We start from the raw sequence: 20324 nt of genomic DNA on the forward strand, positions 1-20324 counted from the left end.
TTTCGTATGCAGAGACGTTTTATGTTCCCGAATTCCGGAATGCCAGCAAGAACGTCCTCGTGCTTGGTTCGTCGTACTTACAAGCCGCCGATCGTCGATGCTGCTGATGCTTTATAGCTTCGTTGGGCGAAGGTTTTTGTGGGTTCGAAATTGATTATAATCAAATTAATTGAGTACCGTGACTTTTTGAGCAAATGATAGGCTTCACTGACCATGCGAAGGGAATCGTTGCGGTGGCTGTGGTCACCCTTGGCCTTTGCCCGTGTGTTGCGTGGGAACGCAAGCAGCTGGGCAAATGGGGCTTTAAAGTGCTCCGTACTTTGATTTCAATCGCCATTAAACTGAATTGTGACGGAACTTGTATCAGCTTTTATCGATATCTCATTACATTCGGTTCGGTCATGTCATCGGGGGCCTCCATTCCCCTTCTCAGAGGCCGAGCATGCACAAAGCAAAGGTGGTCTGGGTGTTTTGCAGCAACGAACTGCCCCGCAGGATGTGAGCTTTTCGAATGGCGCACAACACAACACAAAAGCCTCCATCATCTGGCATCGAGTGTTTGGAATAACTACATCACGAGGCCCCCAGACACACAGCCAGCCAGCTCTCCGCCACACGAAAGAACAGAAATGAACCTCTCGATGCCGGAAATGCATTCAGTGCAGCCTGCGGTGAAGCATTCTTTTTATTTCGGTCACTAGCAAACAAAACCACAGCACACACACACACACACACTCGAAAAAAAAACCACCTAGAAGAAACGACACGAAAAAGCCATGTGTTTGTGCAATTGAGGCTCTGTTTCTCGTTCTTTGGTGTCGTTGCAGGAGTCGAGTCGAGACGAATAGGAGTTCGGGAAGGAAACCATTCGGGACAACCGAGTGGGCATGTTCAGATTCGGCCTGCTTTGACGATGCACTTCCACAGTTTCTATGTGCCCCATTCGTTTTTAGTGTATTTCTTCTACCTTGTCCCATCCATTGCTGGACGCGTATGGCAATGTGACTTTCTGCTCCATTCATTCGGAACGGTGTATATGGTGGTGCTTCGGTCACAAACAAAAACGCCACGTATACTTTTGGGTGGAAAAGAACGGGAAGGTAAAGAAGAAAAAAAAAACGTCGATAGCTAAAATCCTATTTTGGAGCAGTGCCAGTGTGACGGGGGTAGAACAAGGGGGGTGCCCGAATGTAGGCAAGACGTCTACTTTTTTAAAAATCCAAACCCTCGAGTCGTAGTTGCAAAACTGCATCTACTACGACCGCATTCAGACATGCTGATGCCCAGCATCTAACAGGGCCAACGATTTCTAGCGAATCTTTTGACTTTGTTCGTCCCAATGGCTGTGCCATTTCAGGGTGTGTGTGTGTGTGTGTGTTCTTGCCTTTCCGTGCTGGGTGGATTGCTGCACGCGAAAAAGGAAAAAAAACATCACCGGCCGGATGCACATGTGTGGTGTGGCGGATTGTCGTGGTAGATTCAAAACCATTCAATTCAAATTACGGCCACCACCATATATGCATCGCGTTACGCTTGGTTAGCCGCAGGGCACCCGACCCGGGAACAGTGGAGTTGATTTTCATATCCCAATAAATTATCGTTCGTTGGTGGGGACGTTTTTTTTTTCTCCTCGGCACAGGATATAAAAGGGCGAGCGGCAGACGAAAAGACACTGCGGAAGTAGCATATTGGATATTTATGAGACTCGATAGAGCAAGCGGGCATCGATGGCGTGGCGTTACTGTGATGCAACGGGTCTTAACAATCATTAAATCATATGTATAAAATTGGGAGCGAAATCATTTTCGTTTGTGCTTTGCGCTGTTTGCGAAACGGATGGAAATGGGCCGGTAGAAGTAATGCTCTACGGTGGGTTTAATTTCGTTGCTTTATGGATATGCTTCCATGTATAGCATCGGGCAGTGATCGGAGTGGAACGAGACACAAAAATATTCTGCAAACATAATTTTGCTACGGCACATCTGCACTCTGACATCGATAGCGTAGCGTGTATTGTAAATAGATCGCCTAAAGGTATGCAATGTGTTGTAGAACCGTTGTTCGTAGAGTGCATTTTTAGTTCAAACTGTTTTGACATTACCGACCACGGGTTAGTTGTTGAACTCGAAAGGTTGCTCGTACTTTCGGGGTGATTGGTGGTGTTTTAATATATATTGCATACCTTCAGGCGATACAAGCGAACGAACACATGACCGACCGGATAGGTTTCGCATATAACACATCTAGCCAGACACTCCCGTTAGGGCAGGCTACTGACCATGTTACTTATTTATCTTGTGTCCGTTTTGTATGCTTGTCCCCCCACCCCCCTCCCCCCATGCCGGAATGCTTGCCCCCCATTCGTTTCATCTTCTTGACTTAATGACTTACTAGGTCATATTGTCGGCACATTGGTTTATTACACTTATGTTAACCACGTAGCCGGATAGTCAGTCGTTACTACGGAGGATCCCATCCAGGTGAGCAACGATTCACGTCCTTTAGTGTACGTAAGCCTTTTTTATTTATTTACTTTGAATCTAGCCATTGTTTTTATGTTGCTTGAGAAACAGTTACCTAACAGATATGGCAGCTACGTTTTTTTTAAATGTCGTCCAAAACACCTCTGCAGTTAATTTATGGGAAATGTTTTTGAAGAAGAAAAACTGTATTTACAGGTAATGAGGTAAGCAAGATTCGATAAATAACTGCGTTGCTCCAATTTTTATCCACTATCTCTAAAACGTTTTCTACCTCATTCACAAAATGTTATGTAAAATCGCAATCCTCAGATCCTTCCATCTAAATATTAGGAACAATTGTAATGTCCCATAACATAATGTAATGTAGCAAATACAAATTATATTGGTCATACCTCAGCACATTCCGTTTTAATAGCTAGCAAAGCCTTCTTATTTTAGAAAATAACGTGAATTTCTAAAATTGTCATTGGAAACGTTTAAAAAATCACAAAATAAATAATAAGGTGTAATTTCATAAAACCCATTTGCTTCTCGTCTAATCACAAAATTGAATAATATTTGAATAACATGAACCTTTAATTTATTTATTATTTTATTTACTAATATATATTTACCCAATACTGATTATCGCGATGTTTTGAATATTTACAGCTAGTCCCTGAAAGCATCAAACTATCAGCTGTCCTATCGAATCGTTATCGCCGGTATTATGGTTTTCCTCCCCTACCTAAAACCCATTTACTTACGCTCAAAGCATAGTTGCACATCGGGATTAATTATAAATCCAATTGCATAACTCAACCACCAGAAAAGCTTCAAATAAAACTTCTAACAGACCACACTTTTCAAGGGTGCCAACGACACATCCCCACAGCACACCGCACGTGTTACGTCTCGCGGTGGTGCGCTGTGCAGAAAGTTCGGTCGCGTGCAGCACAGGATGTTGTTCCATAATTAATTACAATGCGTTGCTGGTCTGTTCGTTGGCCCGATCGGCCGGGACCCATACCGACCGCACCGCTACTAATCGGTTGTTAGTTTATTTGTTGATTCAAATTTAATGAAACTTCTAATGGGGCAGGTGAAATTGAGCGCACGGGTGAACGCGTGCCAAGCGCGCGCGCGTGCACTGTGTTGCTCCTGTTGCTTTGCTTTCGCGTGTCCGTACAACGTAGCGTTCCGTTGGGCGCTGTGGCAAGGGAAGGAAGTTGTTCATAAATTTATAAATTATGCATCCACTGCTCCGGTTTTGCCAGACCTGCCAGGTACCTGGGAAAGCGTATTTGTTCCGCTAGCTTTTCAAACTTATTTCCGACTGGTGAAACGATCTAGCCTGCGTTGACTGCATATTGAATGAGCCGAATTTAGCAAACACAGTTGCACGGTGCTTAGCACGACGATTGATAAAACATTGATTTCTCGACCGATCAGGTCGGACTGTGTCTTTGGTGGGATTGGTTAGCAAATGTTGTTGATTAGCAATAAACGAAAACGACTAGCCACGGAGCGAGTAAGTGTAAATATGTTTCTCTCATTTCCTTCTTCATCTCCTTTGAAATGCAACACAAATGAGACGTTTGATTGAAAGAACGCATTAGTGAAGCTTTAATGGGAACCGTCCTGCTTAGCAAACCTCTTCCGTAGCAAAGACCGTGATGGAAATGAACAAATAAAACACGTTGGAAAGCTTGAAAGTGCAGTTCCGCGAATTAATTGTCCATCATTTCGGAACGGTAATTTGATTAGCACTACCACTTTCCGTAAGCAAATGCAATTTGCATTCCACAGCACTGATGGGTGTTTCGTTGCTGCGTGCGGCCAACAGTGGAACAGTGGTACAGTGGTTGGTGAATTTAGCAAATGTTCGCGTAGCACCACAGGACCAACTTTTCCAATATATGTATACGTGTGCCAAGTTGGTTCACATGCCCTCGGCCCTCGCATATGAGGAATTCTTGCGCGATACTCATTTTGCGTGTGACGAAGTGGGTCCGTAATTTGTGTTAGCCAAACTTTGGCACGTGCAGCAGACACCATCCCTTCCTTCTTGCTGTCTCTTTTCTCGCACACTCATCCAACTAAAGGTACCTCGCAGACGACAAATCTTACTGTAAGAATATTAGTAGTTTGTCTTAATTCTCCTTGCATCTCTCACACCAACCGGGACTCGCAAAAACCGTTGCTCAAACACGCACGAGATTCCCCAGGAAAGAAGCCTTATTAGAAGTGACTAACAAGCTCATCCATGTGCTCACTGAAAGCATTCAGAGCTACACAAATTGCATAGCTGTAGGCGCTGACCTTGTGAAGTGTTGTTTGCAGTGGCAAATCAGCCGTAAGGTATGCAATCCACATGGATCCAACAATGGATGAATATAGTAACAAGGGAAACGGTTCGTTTTTTTGCGTTCTTGTTAGCAGCGTGTTACTGTTTCCTAACGAATCACTTGTCTCCTGGGAAGTGGCGACGCTCATATGATCATACATGTACGTGTTGGTCGCGTCCCAAAACCAAAGGTGATCATTTGCGCGCTGCACGTGCTTTTACACCGTGCATTTCCTTACCAACTACAAATAGTCTTTGCCGCTATCCACTATCCACTCCGCATCCCTCAGCGCTGGATGCTCTACCGATACCATCAGACAAAAGTTAGTTTGGTGCATCGAAACACAAAAGTTCACTTTATTGCGTTAAAAGTTTCGTGATTGTTTCCATACCCTGCCGGCGGATGGATGCAATCCATGTCCCGCTGGCGGACGGATCCCGTAGCCTTCTGGATGCCGTGATTGAAAACGGAATGCAGCAAAAGTTTTGTAGCGATTTCGGATCGGGTGTGGCTGGGTTAACTTTGTCCCTCAGACAATCCGTACGGCCGGGGTGACGCAAACCCGCCGAAACAAAGCAATGCCCCAAACAGCGATGTAGCGCATTGGAGTGTTACGTATTTCCATGCAATTCGCTAACCAGTAGAATCGACCGATCGGGTTTTGTCACAAAGCGCAAACTCTTCAATCGGTACGCGAAGAAATGCAATCAATCAGAGGAATGTACTTGATTTACTTTAGATTCCTTTTTTGCGTACTCCACTTCCACTGTATCTGCTCCGAGCATTCGTTGCATTCGTTCGCTTTGATGAAAAGAATGAACGGTTCTGATTACAAATGAGATAGAAACGGATGAAATGGGATAAGCGGGACTGGTTTAATTTTTTTCCCACCCCACAAATCCACAGCTTAAGGCCAGTGCAGTTGCAGCTGCTTTCGCAAGTTTCGCTTCACCCGCCGAGAGAACACATTCGAGAAAGCTGTCACCACCGCATGTGCAACCGAAGCTCGGCCTGTAACTTTTTTTTTTGCTCCCATTTCTCCCCTGCACACTGCTCGTTAGAAACTGGAAAACATCAACCGCACACATGCACGGGCGTAAGAATCGTCCGAATGGGGAAGGAAAACTGGCACAAACCGCCCGAACTGCATGCAGCACGAGATGAAAATCAATGTTGCTTCTATTGATTTCCAACCCATTTCCAATAGAATAACGATTCAAACGTTGATGGCAGATACTTACCACTAGAACAGTTGCAATGGCACGGTCCGTACGAGTTGCGCTGGTATTGATGGTGGTCATCGGTTGGTTATTGCCGGGATTTGATGGGTCAAACCACTTGACTGTGGGTATGAAATGGAGCGAAACGGAACCAGAAACACGCTGTCGTGCCCGGTTGAAGCTGAAGTGGGCATAGGATACGTACACATAATGAGATTATTTAGGGGTTTGGTTTTGTTGCAAGTGGGTTTGTTCGTACGGTACGGTTTAGCAAACATTAGCATGAGCAGTAGTACTTCGTTTAATGTTGTGTTTCTATTTGGTATGTCGTTGATCGAGGAACAAGCATCTTTACGGTCTTCGAATGAGGGTTGATTTGGGAAGGTATTAAAGTACCGAAAGCAAAGGTGATTTAATAAAGAAATCATTGTGATTTTCTCTTATCTGTTTTGTTCGGAAAAGCAATCAGAATCGCAAGGGGACAAGTTTGTAATGGAAATTGCATAGTTTCAGGCGGTTTTTGATGCTGGGATTATCATTCAGTAATTAAGCACAGCAATCTGAGCAAAAATGGGCAAAACTAAACTAAACGCTACAATAAACGATATAGCAAAAATAAATCATTCACTTTTAAAAAAAGTCCTACTCAGCATCCCATTATACACTAATATTTTTATAATAATAGAAAATTATATAATAGTAATACTAATATTTTAGCCGATTATCCTTTTCTATTGACCATCGAGTTCCGAAGGGCACGTTGCATTTTGTGTAGTACAGCCAGACGCAGTTTATAACTTATAACGCAGTTATAGAGTTAGCTACTCAAATGGTACGGCAATTTCCGTCACAATGAATAAAATAAACTTAATTAATATTTAGTTTAATTTAGATCTACATTCAAATATCATATTGAAATTAGTTTGTGTAATTGTCCTGCAATGCATACGGTTACGAATGCTTCATGTAAAGCTACATCTTTGCTACGTGCTAAGAGATTGCAAAGCAGAGATGAGAATTATGCTCTTAACCACCAATGAGGGTACCGCATTTTTTTAACATCCTTAAAACTTTCCTACATTACAAAGTCGTATGTCATTACGAGTTGATAAAAGTGTTGAATAAACGATCATAAACTAGCAAACTTGCGCTGTTACTTAAAACGGTACTTCACGGCCTTCGCGAAGCCGAAAAGCTGCAGTCGCAACACGCCTACATATATGCAATCTGTACGTTCCGCCCATGTTGCCAATATGGTTCCTTCCTTTTATAACGATGCAGAAAAAACGGTTTTTTTCTCCGCATTGGGATGAGTGCAGTTTGATGGAAGTGCTAGGAAAATTACGTTAAAAATTACCCAGTAAAATTAAGCCACTCTCCTTCGTGAACAGGCATAAGCGGAATAGAATTTACCAACAATTCAATCCAATTTGCCCTCAAATACTTCCATCCATCGTTGCACGAATAAAAGCAAAACACCCTGAATGTATAGTGGCGTTGCACTTGCAAACCGAATCAGTAATCGTATGTGTGTTCGTTGCATCAAAATCCATCAAACGTTATCATCGCGCGGTGGACTGTATGCTGTTGAATAAAAACAACATCCATTGAGCACAACAACGATAAAAACGATTGACAACAACAAAAAACAAACCGGGAAGCGATACTAGAACCGCTGCAAATATAGCTCATGTTTTGCGGTTGTATGACCTGATCCTCGGAGGGATAAGCCTGCGCCAAACAATCGGTGGGCCAGTTTGCAATCAACTATTCATGCGAAATTCTGCCGGGTCCCGTTGTGCCTGCCGCGCATCCTCCGAAGCGTATTGGAAAATCCACCAGGCAGCAGTTCCATGTTCTGGCAGATTCCATGATTTGCCCGAAGCAACCCAACGACAGTCTGCGGTTGCAAATGAAAATGGCCATTGGGAATGGGTGAGCTATAGTAATGAAAGAAAAAAAAAAGAAACACCCACCACCCCATAGCTTCGGTCTCGTTCGCTAATTGTTTGAAAGCACATTCAACTATGCCGCAAACATGTCGCCCTCGTTATTGTGTTTTGTTGTTTTTTTTTTCGTCTAGTGGTTCGAAAGAATCCCGCTTTTTTATTATTATTCCACATCTGTGCCATCGATGGTGGTATGTTTCGTGGTGCCAATGCATTATCTATGTGTTGGCGTGTGGTGCGCGAAATATTGTGACATGAATAGTGACGATGGACGACGCGTGCTGTGTGCTGATGTTTGGTGAGAAAAATCATCTCCAAATCAGATTTATTCGTTGCTGCTCGGCTGCCACGTGGCAGCGTCAGATGGGATGCAGCTGAGAAGGATGAGTTCTTCTTGGGGGAATATCCGTGGGGAGAATCTGTGGAACGTGCCCGAGATTTGGTTCATGCAGCCTGTGAAGATTTGCAGATTGTGAATAGTTTTGGAAGTAAAACATCTGGGTTAAGCAGATTCTTGTGGATGTTTGACTCTAGTCAAAGGCATCCTTAAGCATACACGAGAGTTTTTTTTTTTCAGTGCAAAAAGAACGTTGGATGGCTTCATGCCTTTCCAATGTGTCATGTAAATCATGTAACATTAATCTCTTTTTAATAAGGTAAATTTCACGCTTTAAGATACGAGGTCGATAAATTATGGACTGTTCATCTAGACTAAATTTTATTTAGTAGTTTTGTGCGAACCAATACTTTATTGTTCGCGCCTAAATGTATGCAATTACTTGTTCAATCACTTGCAATTGGAAACAGACAAGCGATTTGTGAACACAGTGATTATTTAACCTTTATGATTTGGTAACTGATGAATAAAATACACAAAAACAGTATCGCAATTTAAGATAATCAAAGCAATATTTCAATAAGCGTGAAGAATGAAGAGTTTTTATGGAATATTGCATAGTTTTAGGCGCTTTTGAAGAGTTTTGTTTCAAATATGCACAATGCTTTTATCCACTATGTTGCTTGGCTTTAAAACAGTTTTTATTGTAAATGGTTGAGCTACATTAGTTGACGGTTTGCTCCTTTTCTTGCGAGTAAACCCATCGATTCAAATCGTACAGGAATATACCCTTAATGACTACTTAACATGAACTCATCTTGCTCAACACGAACCTCTTTTATAACTCTAATGCATTAAGGTACAGACATGTCCATAAAAAAGAAGCATGCAGCGGGTGAAAAATTATGTCACAATGGGAATGGCACGTAGAACCACACCGGGGTAGGGCAATCATAATATTATGGATTATTGCCGGCACTTAACATGAACCGTTTGCGAGATGCATCCGTATGGGATGCAACTGGTTATGGACTTACCCGTTCTGATCGGTAGCGTTTGAAGTGGTCACGTTTCCAGTGGCCAGTGGCATACTGTGCCCGTCACACACACTGCCCGTTGAATCGCTGGACTTCATTCACCCTGCAGGAACGTGTGACGAATGTGCAGCAGTGCAGCTTCCCGCGTGCAATGAACCGAATCGGATGCGGAGACACGATACCGAGATGTGCGACGGGCAGCGTGTGCATCGTGAAGCGACGGTACGTGGAACATCGTGTATCATTCAAAAGCTGGCACCAAGGCACAGATGAATTGTGTTACTTTGCAAATGCGAATTTCATAAATTGTGTTATGATACCGCATTTCGAGCGAACACAGAGACGACAGTTTCGGTATAGTTACTGCTGCTTCTGCGGTCCTTGTTACGAACTCGCTCTGGCTGTTGGCAAGCAAATAGTAAACTTTTGATGAGTGTAAAAAACACACTGCACTGTTGGAGTAGCGAAAAAGTTTAATTAATATTGTATACCGGCAACTGTTACCATGACTGTGCGCTGCACTTTAATGGAAGTGAAGAGGCAAATTAAAGGAAAAAAGTGAGCATGATAACTTTGAGCAATATTGTTCTCTTCCGCCTGTGCACGTTAAAGGAGAAAATGTTACAGTTTGCATCAGCGTTCACTAAACAACCAACACACTTACTTTGCATCATGCAACGATGCTACATTTGTTGAAATGGGAAAATTTCAATTAAAAAACTCGCCTTCGCCAGCAGTAACTGATTACAGCAATTCATTGATGTTGGAAGGCATTGTAATCAATAAAGCAACGCTTAAAAAAGCTTCCATCTACTATTGTTAAAATATATTGTAAGGTCTTTTTGTTTTGAGTTGAACAGACCATCTCCTGAGACGGAATGCATCGCTTGCATTGTAAGCTTGTGTCTGTATGTGAATTTTTTTCAACGCTGTATAAGTACAGAGTTTGCCGAACCGACAATACGAACGCTCGATTGGAATTCCAATTGATGTCGGAATAGTTTTTTGGCGTCTGATTCTCCATCACCGTTGGTATAGTTGGTGGAATCTACTATACAAAAAACACATCCAACATACAAGGCCATTGCCCTGCAACGACTGTCGTCTGGGAAAATCACTAAGAATCACGAATGTATGAAGTTCGGGCAAACACAGCACCATTTGCAGGTTGTTCATTTAATCTGTTACGAGCTTTTGGAGGGCGGTGGTTCGTATTTTTTGAATTTAAGACTATCAAAGAAAGCTTTAGGGCGACTTATTTTTACCGTTGCGACATATAGTTCACCGCACCCTGTTCTGCTTTCTGGAAGAGAGATGCACGTTTACTTCATTTGTCATTACCAAGCAGCAAAAGCACCTGGTATTACAATCCCGAAAAAGTACCCCTGCAGCATTTAAGACCATTTTTTTCCATACTCTTTTTGAATTTTGAATGATGAATGACGAAAAGACTATTCTGTGCTGACAATCTTCTTTAAATGGACAAATCACATTTTAAGATGGGAATGTGGAAATGTGTAAAACAGATTGCATACCTTTAGGCTCCGCGTTATTTGGAGCTGCTGAAATACTCCTGGTCTTATGCAACTAAGTGACTGCTGTTTAAAATGAACTTTAAAACGATAATTTTTAAGGGTAGTTTTTGAAATCCACTCTCGCCCAACCAACCGTTTAGCGCACATTTTGGCAATCATAAAAGTAAGGGAAAAAACTCCCCCCTGGAGCATAAAAACACTCCACCAACGCTGAAATCCTCAAAAATTGCAAGATTTTCTTTTGTTCTCGTGTAAAATAATTTCATTTCCAGCTTACGATTCTTCCATTTCCTTCGGCAGCGTTCAGTATGCCGTGCTACTTTTCCACCACACAAAAACGGGGGTGCATCTTCACCAACCTTTCCGGTGCAATGGATGGAAAGAAAAGAGCAATTAATAGATACTGACGAGGTTGGTCTTTCACAGATGAACTGGTAGAGTTGTGGAGAGTTTTGCAGGAAATTGCCAAGAGCTCGAGCATGCCGAACCCGGGGCTCTTTATGTGCTTTTCAATTTTCTCGTTTGCTGTGTGTTCGTATTCGGCTTCGGTTTGGGGTAGAAATGAAACGAACGGCTGCACCAAACGAGAGCGGAATATATTTCCACCAGCTTGAAGCACAATTAACTGTTCCTGGCGGAAGCCACCCATCGACCGAGAAGATACTCGAGTGTGTGTGAGTGTAATAAAAAAATATTGCACCTTTACTGCAGTATTCAAATGAGCACATCTGTTCCAATGACTCTTTCTTAGATCTGCTTTAAAATCTTCACAATGTCAATGTAAATACCACTCCGATGTCAAACAGTGACATCGAGGATTGTTGGAGAAAAACTCCTTCACGATATGAATGATTCATTTGCGAAGAGCAAAAACAGTGGACAGTGGACAAAATTTAAATTCATGGCAATGCAGTTTGATTGGCTTGTTCAGCTACAAACAGATCACGTACTTCTATAACGATCCTCTTATCGCAAAAGAACAGATAACATACAGCATGCATATATTCTTCCGCTCAAGGCACATAGGTCGAGTACACAAACCGGACAGTTGTCCAGCGCGTGCTTCGGGTGCTGTCCAGCGCAAGTTTGTTTGATGCCCTTGCAACATGTCTTGTGCATTTTTCCTCAAACAGTACATTTCAAATTATTGTTATCTCGCCGCTGAGTTGACGGCACGTACCGTTGCGTTGAGTTGTGAGCCTTCACCCGAAAACTTGTAAACCCAAGAAGAAAGAAAAAAAAAACCAGAAACAGAACCATCCATATGTGTATGTAATCAGCAACTCAACAAGTGACTTTCAAAGGATTTGCACACATCGTCTTGCGACCGCACTGTCAGTTGCGTCCTGCTCCAGAAATCTCTTGCTGTCATGACGAGCCAGGGACTCCGAACCGGAGAGTGCGTCACTAGAGTACATCACAAGATGGCATGGTACAGATGGGGATATGAAGCGGCAGATCCACTTCTCAAACTCCCAACACCACTGCCGGAACACATGTGGACGCTCGGGTGTGGCTTTGTGAAGGCGTCAAATATGTGGACCGACCCGGACTGAAGGACATTGTTGTCACTTAGCATAAATAACTGGAACTAAAGAAAAGCCGTTTGAGCATATCAGCCTTCAGTGTCAGTGGCACACATCTATCTCATACAGTTTCACTGCACACAATGGGCAGCTGCACTTCACCGAAGGGAGCGATTTCTGGCCAAGCTGTTGCCGGAGCGTCCATTCCTGCACGATGGTTCCGTTTTCTTCAAGACGGTACGTCATTTGTGTCCCTGACGAGTTATGGTATTTCCTGACAACTTTAGCACACTTACAGTGGAGCTAATTTGAAACTGGGTTGAGGACGGCCCAAGAGGTGTATGGCAGCGCCGGAACGTTCACATTGTCTTCTGCATTCGGGAAGGGATCGGAAATGAGCATGAAATGCCCACATAAAATGAACGCTTAATCGATTTAATTCTTCATCGCAAATCTTGTTTGACATTTGAGATGAAGAAATGCCCCATTCAATCGATTTTAATCGTTACTTCTAATCAAACATCTCGGCTACATCATGCCCCCATTTCATAAACAGTAAGTGTCTCCTGTTGGTGTGGCTGTGAGATTCGCACAGGAATTGGCACTCCGGTTTGGGAGTTGACATGATTTGCTTTTTAAATTATTACCAATAAACACATCCTTTCCATTTCTTGCCGTAGCTTTGGCCTAGATACATCTGATCGGTTTACAACCGCCTAGCCTCGATATGGTGCCCAAAAATGGAACGGAGGGTTGCATAAATTACTCACGCCCCATCTCACATAGGGTTAGAAATAAGGCAGAGATACTGCAGCAAGAAACGATGCCAACCACTGGCGAGTGGATGTTTCCCTTACGCAGTGACCGGTTGTGTTCACGACACGAACGTTTGCGATGAACGTCATTTACCCGAAGTTGGGAAGCGTTCATGATGTCCTTGCGAAACGTGTTCGAAACGTTTATTTGCCCTACCGACGCAGCGGACGTGGAACACATTTTATGTTTGATTTTTACGATACCTGACCCTATCTTGCGCCGGGTTTATGTACTGCTTTCCCTACGAGCAGCCGGCAAAGATTGTCTATCCGTTGCCATCCAGCGGTCAACAGAGTCGACACACGACACAAGAAACGAGCCATAATCGTGCTAATTAACGCTTTCTTGGACGAAATTCGAATTAGATCATCCTTCTTCGCTACGGGAATATAGCCTGATGGAGGGTTGCTATTTTACACACAGCTGTCTCTTCATTATCGTCCCCTGCCTTACAGCCGTGAGCAGTTAATTGAACATCTTGTCAACACGAGTCGACTTAACCGGGACCGTGTTCATACGCTTTTTTTTTTGGTTGCCCTTCGCGCTCCACGAAATTGATTTAATTAAGAAGAATAAGATTCAAATTGGATTCTCCGGTCGATGCAACCACAGTGGCCTCCTGCACAGATCGGTTTCCAATCAAGGACCACCCGGCATCTCGCCTTAATCCCGTGCGCCCGTGCGGGAATATGTGGGTCACAGCGCGGTGCAATATTACCAACCACCGTCCGGCGACAAACAAGGGTGTGATGAAAAATAAAGCAAACCCCATCCAACCAACCGCAGTGGAGTGGAGTACACCGGACGACAGACAGCGGATAAAGTCAACCTTCTGGCGCCGACATGGCGTCAGCAGTGTGGCAAGCGACCGGCAGACAGCAGAATGTCTCATCCACAGTGGAGAAGAAAATCAGCACAAACACGACCATCCGGGGCTGTCCTTTCGAGTCCACTTGCACTCTTGATCGGGGGGTGTTTTTTTTTTTTTTTTGCTGGGCGGCAGCGAAAGTGTAAAAAGCCTCCCGAAAGGGACGAGCGGTAGACGAGTGACAGAAAAATATGAATGATAGCTGTTTGCGAGCGGTTGACAGTTTGATACCTCCGTGGAATGGTGTTTTTTGGTGTTGTTGTTGAATTTTGTGTGTTCCACAATCACTCTTCAACAGCCGCGGCTTATCATCCATCGTGAGCATTTATCTGCGAATCCTATGGTGTGTTGGAATGAAGCAAGGGGTAATCAGGAGATCAGGAGAGTTTACAGGGTTGTAAGGTGGATGATATCCTTTATTTATAGAATACTACACAATACTTCAATAATATTTCCTTTCCAATTAGGAGATATGGAGACATTTTAAAAAAAGATAGCATCAGGCAAGCCAACCACAAGACTACAAACGATTGTGCAAAAGAGGTAAATGAGCGAAATAAAATAGAGGACCTAAAATTCAACAGCTTTGTAAATTTGCTCTCTAGTAGAGGGTTATACTATGACGCCTGAAGGTATGCAAGTACAAATTTGTTGGGATCGTTTAGGACCATAGCAAAGTGCTATAGTATTATAGTATAAATAATGGTATTACAGTACCAGTTTAGCAGTTTTTGTCACTAAAAAGTCATTGAAATCGGCAATAATCGTTTATTGAGGTGTTAGAAATCGTTGAATGACAATGGGTGCCACTATTACTAATTGCATACCGTCAGGCGCTTTTCATGTAAGTACAACGCTCAGTGAGACAAATTTCGTTAAATTACCCTTAAATCACTGCTAATACACCGGGCAAATTAAAGGCAAATTAAGGGAAAATTATCAGTCCTTAATTTATCGTTTCGAACAGTTTTGACATGTTTCCATTTGGCCTTTAAGGTATGCTCCATTCTCCATAAAATCCAAATTAAACGACCACCCCTGCAAATACGACAAAACCAATCCAACCTCGTCACCTTTCCACATGGCCTTGGATGGTGAACAAACTTCACGGCTAGTGACACCAATGACAGTGTGGTTTTTATCCCCAGTGACACTGTACTTGTGTAACTTAAACATTATTTAATCCCTTTGTTCATTTTTCTTCTCCGTCGAAAACTGTTACTCATCAAAACGCGAACGAAACTAACAACCACTCGCTCAGCAGTGAAGATTCTGTCGGTTTTCTGGCGTTGCCTGTAGTGATTTCCCGTGACCCTGATCGATTCTTGTGGCCCGTTGGTATGGAGGCCGTTAATCAATGGGGTTATACACACAATACCCACCACAGAGTGCCCGGAACGTGCCCGGAATATGCGAGCAAACACGCGATTGCAAACGTCCAATCAAGCGTTTTTAGATAGATTTTCTCATTTTTTGCCCGCGCCTCGTAACCGTGTAGCGGGCTTGCTTTATGGAGAAATATTTATCAAAGTACACACCCGGCACATCCGGCCCATCCGAGTCTGCCGTGCCAGCGTTGCCCTTGTAATATGCCTGGTGTGAGCCTAACTGCTGGAGGATGTTTTTGCGTTGCTGTAAAATTAATTTCCCAAGAACGAGGAGCGTCGTGGTGATGGTGGTGGTAAATGGGCCACCAAAAGCTACCGATCCCGCAACCAGAGCGCAGAGGTTCGTGGGTGGGATACACTCCCCGGTTTAGAGAGCGATAGAAGTGCGGGGCTTTATCAGTGAACTTCCAATTAATTATAGTTAAACAGTGGTTCGCTCGCAATTCCCGAACGGTAAAGCGGCACGTTCGCAATGGTCAACAAGGTGGAAATGTTTTGGTCGAATTTGTACAGCGGCTTCCTTCGCACAGACCCGCACCCGTGGCTGCGGATGTCGATAATGTTCGCTACTGCTGCTGGGAGTTGGTGGTACCTTCATTAGCACGATTTGAAAAACCAGATTCCCGAAAGATCGCGCTCCATTATGCACGTTATCGGGTGCCTCACCTCGCCAAACCATCTGCATGCCAACCGTTCCGTTCCGAGAGCAATCCACGGATTCAAGCATACAAACATGGGAAACAGAGGGCAAGGCGCAAGGCGGAATGGTCAACAACGAATAGTGTGTTTATAAACCATCAGCTTTACGCGCGGTCCCATCATAAGCATCACAAAACATGCTGTCAGCAGTGTTCTCATCCTCGCGCTGCCAACACCCAGAACCCAGGACGACCCATGGGAGTACGCCTCGGGGAAAAACTTCCAATCACCGGGTTCGATCTTGTGCCGCGAACAAATAATGAACTTTACCCCCAAAAGTGCACAAATATTGCCGGCCACAGTCCCCCGATTGTCTGGTGCTCATAATTTCCATGAACGCTTTATACTGACCGCGCTATGGGTCGTTAGCGCGTAGCGCGAATTCATGTAGCACACTAACACGAACCAACATTGTCCATTATCAACCTTCGATCCGTGTTTTTTTTTTATCTCTCCCAAACCCCTGTATCCTGCCAGTAACAGGTAAGTATTGGTCGCATAAAAGGTAGCGAGCTGGCTTACCCGGCCATGGAATGAAACTTCGTGGCAAAACCACCTGTGCTGTCTATGGGGTTTGACAAATTGCACAAAAATTCAATACACTCTTCCTGTGTGCCTTTCCCTATTATCCGCCCGGTGAACCATCGTAGGAAAAGGTTTGCAGTTTATCACGGTCGCGTTGGATGGGCCGGCAAGCTTTACGGAAGCAAAGGTACTGGGTAATAAATTAGCAAAATTATCATATCGTACCGTGATACGCGAGAGGACATCTATTGGGAACGATTTCTGCGAGTTGCTTTTACAGCACCGATGACCGGACCGGCTAGTGAAACACGGTGCATTGTAGCCATTGATTTTCCGTTGTTTTCATGGGCACATACACCGGTTGACAGCACTATAAATAAGCAACCAGCAAGCGGATAGAAGTAAAATGTTGGCCTTAACAACTTTAGGTGGCGTAAAATTTCGAATTACATCCTTAAAAACTTTCTTTCTGTAGGTAGGTAGGTGTTCTAACAACATTTAAAAATATCTGAATATAAACGCCTAAAGGTATGCAATACTCATCGCAAAGCCAATTACTAGCGAATTTTAAACAGATGCATCATTTGAGTAATAGAAAGCTTGTCGGTCGATCGATTGTAATCTTCTAATACACGGTGGCTCAAGTTAAGAATTTAATTCCACCAATGATGATGGTACTGTCCATTTTGGTCCACACAATTGAGCCCGAAATGAAGCGCACTTCACTCGCTAACAACGCCACCATCGATTTTCCTTTTACCCATAGCCTATCAAAACAATGTCAGTGTGTCGTCATTGGGAGCGAGTTGTTGCCTGTCCATCCCGTGCATCGCCCGGACGGAAGTGAGAATGGACCACGTTTTTCGGCGCGTGTGTTTGTTTTCGCTCAATAAAGCGCCTCCCCTCCCCCGTAATGAACACGATGTCTGTACGCGTAAAAGCACTTTCCGTCCGATGGATGAAAACGAACCGAACCATGTTCCCGCACATACCTGGCCGTGTGCACTGCATGTTTTTGTGTTTAGCTGAAAAACGAAAACCCGCCCATCGCTATCATCGCATCAGTGTGACAGTTGGCAGTTGAATCAGTCCGACTTCGGTGTTCGCGTTCGTGGTGCTTTATTTCACATTTTGCAAACAGCAAAATCCCGGCCGGGTGAAACGACTTGACGACATGTTTCGTACCGAGCCCATCCGTTTTGGCTGGAGGCTGGTGGTTTAACGTGCTGTGTGTGTGTGCGCCTCTTCCTTCAGGCTAATGAGTGGGATTCTACTCAAGCTACTGCTCGGATGTGCCGGATGTTTGAGGCGCGTATGGGAGGTGGGGCGCTACAAACAGCTTCCGCGTTTTTCGGTGAGCATACAATTAGTTAATTTACCCAATGGGAACTGGTTTGCTGGAGAGGTATGGTTGGAAGGTTGTTGAAAAACTTTTTACTGCCACATTCCTGATGGCTGTTGACTGATTTCAGGCCGTCATGAGTATTGGTGGTTGTGTGCTGTGGGAATTACTTTAAAGCAATGTCACAATGGGAATGGTTGATGATTGCTTGCTATCGCTCGGTAATCAAAGTTTGCACCATCTGCTATTTAAAACAAACAAGATAATTCTACCTTACTTAGCGTATGGGAGTGATATCCGTAATATCTCAGAATAATGCCAGTATTTATACTCCAAGATTTAAGTGAAAATTGTATTGTGCAATATTTAATGTTTCAAATACAATTATAGAATTAGGTAAAGCATTACTCTGAAGCGTTTAAGGATTTATTCAACTTGGACAATAAAAGAACACTAAAAATGTCAATTTGTCAATCGGATTGCGTGACTTTAGGCGCCATTCCTTACCATACATCGTTAAGTATGTTTACGTTCCTCCTCAAAGTATGCAACTCGCTCGTCTTTATAAAATCAACCACCTTCTTTTGATCGGTGTAGTAATTGTAAAGTTAATTATCATAATATTGACCTATTACCGATTGTCGCTAAACAAAGCAAACTATTTGGTTACCAAGGAGAAACATTAACACGCCATGCAAAGAGCTTTCAATGCACCTGCTAGACATGTGTTCGATCTCGAAATTTAGACAGTTGAACTTGTCCATGAATTAAAGGTCTTGTGATCAATAATTTGAAACTCATAACTGTCTATTTCCCGTGGTTTTTATACAGAAAACTATCTCAGAAATATTCACACATCTCGATGGTCTCTCTTCCAGTGGAAATTCTTCCATACTAAACATTTTCATGTGCCCGAAGGAAGAGTGATGTAATGTTTTCTAGTATTGGACAAGCCATCCGACAGTGTAGAAATATGGTCAAAATGAAATCCTATTAGCCACCATTCAGTGTAACGAATTCAAACGATTGCATACATTCAGGCGTTTCGAATCAAACAAATAGCCATCTGTGGAAGGAAAGACATATCAGTACCACCGAAATGGAAACATTGTAAATAAAACCCCATATGGTAGTAACATTCATTCCCAAAACGCACAAAAAGATCTCAATGTTGCAAATACTACCCGCAAACGATACGACGGTACCACAGAGCAACAATTTACACCCCTGCGTATATGAAATCGTTCCATTTTGCAGAGATACTAACGGGGCGATTCAACATGGCGCTTTGGGGACTAGCAACCGTTGGGGGTAGTGTTTGAAAAATCTAAAATCTAATTTGTTGCCCGTCAACGTTATAAACCACCTACGAAACCAAGTGCTTCCTTTCCGGTTAGACGAAGGATTTTATGCACCATCAAAAATGCTTCGCACCACACCGCACCGCAAGGATGCTGTGGATGGTTTTATGTTGCATTGCGTCCAATATTACATTTGCCACCGGGTTCCGACACGATTCGGCGCTTCATCAAATTGTAAAATGTGTGAATAAAACACGGGTTTCGGGCGGGTTGCTGTAATTCGGATACACAGCCGGAAGTCACACAAGTCGCACCAGCGAGAGTATTCGTCCCCTGGAACCAGCTGTCGGGCGGATTCAAGCCCTGCTAGCCAGCCAACCATCGCGATCGGTATGCGGTGGCCCGTTTTTTCACGGAACAGCGCCGGCGACAAGCGAAGACTCCATATTTCATGTTTAACGACAGCCGAAAGAAATAACGTCCCACTTTCGATTGGTCGCTGGTGCGGCGACCGAGAAAGCTGCGTCATCGGGCACTGTCTAGACTGTTGGCGCTAGATGCGATACTACGCCTGGGGATTTTTCCATTGTTTTCACACAATTATTGAACTAAAAAACAATCTGTTAATTAAAAGCAAATCCACCTTTTGCAACACGATTAACACAACCGAATGCACTAATCAATGTTTTACAACAACCTTTCACAAACAGCAAGACACTTTCTTCCCGCGCCCAAACTATTTCTTTTCAGTAAAAAAGGGGAAAAATAAAACTTTAGCGAGCGAAAGTTACCGAGCACGAGCGGCAGCAAACTTTTCTATGGTTTCAAAAGATTGCCCGGGAAGGGAAACCTTAAGCTCGATACAATTCTCTGTGTCATTTAGTCAGCCCCCGAGCTTCCGATGCAACCAACCCAACCCTCCTCCACTACCCACTCCTCCGGTTACGGTACACATTGGAACGCAAGTGGAC

This window comes from Anopheles marshallii, chromosome 3 (assembly GCF_943734725.1).
Source record: "Anopheles marshallii chromosome 3, idAnoMarsDA_429_01, whole genome shotgun sequence".
Classification (NCBI taxonomy): Eukaryota; Metazoa; Arthropoda; class Insecta; order Diptera; family Culicidae; genus Anopheles; species Anopheles marshallii.